This window comes from Berghia stephanieae, chromosome 2, assembly GCF_034508935.2.
Source record: "Berghia stephanieae isolate SIO BIC M18660-M18661 chromosome 2, UCSD_Bste_1.3, whole genome shotgun sequence".
NCBI classification, from domain to species: domain Eukaryota; kingdom Metazoa; phylum Mollusca; class Gastropoda; order Nudibranchia; family Aeolidiidae; genus Berghia; species Berghia stephanieae.
In genome coordinates this window covers 34,330,578-34,333,056 of record NC_088361.1, presented here as the reverse complement: position 1 = coordinate 34,333,056, position 2,479 = coordinate 34,330,578, and positions in this window count along the sequence as shown.

The following is a 2,479-nucleotide window of genomic DNA, read 5'->3' as shown; positions in this document are numbered from 1 at the left end:
ATTATTATCATCATCATCATCATCGTCATCATCATCATCATCATCATCATCATCATCAACACCCTCATTATTATTATTATTATTATTATTATTATTATTATTATTATTATTATTATTATATTATTATTATTATTATTATTATTATTATTATCATCATTACTATTATCATTATTACTATGATTATTATTATTATTATTATTATTATTATTATTATTATTATTATTATTATTATTATTATTATTATTATTATTATTATTATCATTATCATTGTTATTTTTGATATCATCATCATCATCAACATCATCATCATCAACATCATCATAAGGCAAAATAGAATTTACTTCATTGGTTGAGAGTTTTTGCCAAGATGCAGGTCATTTAAATCGATAGGTAATATTATTTACAGGAAGAATTTTCTGGCCAAATATTTAAATACGTGTTGTTGGGTTTTTTGTTTTTTTGTTTTTGTTTTTTTTTTTATTCTTGCAGGACACAGAAGTTAATTGGTTAAATTAATTGTTCTAATATCCAGAGAGACTGTCACCACTGTTATAGATAGTTCGACGATGACGTCACTCAGGTCTTTGTTATTGTTTTTTGCCATCCGCGTTTATGAGTAAGCTCACTGAACTGTATTAACCTGACTATAAACGTTCGTGGATACACATAGTTTTGTGTGTTGGTCCGTTATACTTCCGGATGGCAATGTTATAAGCTTCTTATATTTATTTTTTTTAATGAGCACGGATGCACAGTGCAAATACCTTTATTGACCTATTTCCAGTGAGCAAATAGTTCCAATTGGACACATGAAAAATTTATGCTGGTAGTCCCAAGAACAATGGGTAACTGTTTTGTCCAGCGACGAGTAAATGTTTGAGACTGCTTCTGCTGACTGACAAAACTTGTCGCATAGATAGAATGCACTTGGCCAAGGAGTTCACAACATTGCCATCCGGAAGTATAACGGACCAACACACAAACTCTGTGTAACCATGAACTTTTATATTCTGGTTAATAGTTTAGTGAGAACAACTCACAAACGCGGATGGCAAAAACAATAACCAAGGCCCGAGTGACGTCATCTTCAAACTATCTATTACATGAAAAATGCAGAACATTATCAGCAAGAAAAGATCATTCAGGTCAAAAACAGAGAATAATACGACCTGGTATGGTAGTTTGGGGCGGGACAAAAGATATCCTTTATGAGAATAGATAGAATGAAGTTGACGACACTCGGGTCGTTGTTATTGTTGTTTGCCCTCGTGTTTATGAGTAATTCTCACTAAACTGTATCAACCAGACTATAAAAGTTCATGGTTACACATAGTTGTGTGTGTTGGTCCGTTATACTTCCGAATGGCAATATTGTGAACTTCTTAGCCAAGCGCATACTATCTACAGATGAGATGTTATTATTAGTCATTTACACTTAGGGTTTCAAAGAACACGGCGTTCCTTTTTGCAGAGACAAGTAAACGCATCATTACCATCATCATTATCATCATCATCATCATCCTCATCATCATCATCATCATCATCATCATCATTATAATCATCATCATTATAATCATCATCATCATCATCATCATCATCATAATCATCATCATTATAATCATCATCATCATCATCATCATCATCATCATCATCATCATCATCATCATCATCATCATCATCATCATCATCAACATCATCGTTACAATCACAATCATCATCACAATCGATGTACTCGTATTATTATAAATTCGTGTACCTTTCATCGCAAGCATGACAACATGCCAAGGTCATAAAGAGTCATTTGCTATATAACTATTAATACCACCCATGTCATGTCATGCAGTCTTCCTAATTAGCCTATAGATAGAATGCGCTAGGCCAAAGAGTTCACAACATTGCCATCCGGAAGTATAACGGGCCAACACACAAACTCTGTGTAACCGTGAACTTTTATAGTCTGGTTAATACAGTTTAGTGAGAACAACTCACAAACGCGGATGGCAAAAACAATAACAAAGGCCTGAGTGACGTCATCTGCATACTATCTATTTGATGGTATCTAATTGGATTCAGTAGTCTGATGTCACGCCGCCTGGCAACGGCGGCCATCTTGGTTCTAAACAAAGAAAATCATTACTTTTTAATCTTCATGCTGGCTAGAACTTTTCATTCCCTTTTCATATGCCTTGTGATCAGAATGTGTAAAAGTCAAAACATGATCAAATTGATGGGGGTTTTTTTCCTCTGGATACGCTTTTAAGCTCGCCGGAGAAATATTTCATACGGCGTCCGCCATTGTTCCGATAGTTTAGAGCCAGTGTTACTAAGTTACAATACGTCATTAGGAAGGAAGTGACGGTACGACTTTTGAATCCTATTGGGAAAGATGTACAGATCGCATGCCACTACTCATCATTGATACTATATCACGATATTATAGGATTCTTGTACTCATATGGGTTGGAATTAGGATCGACTT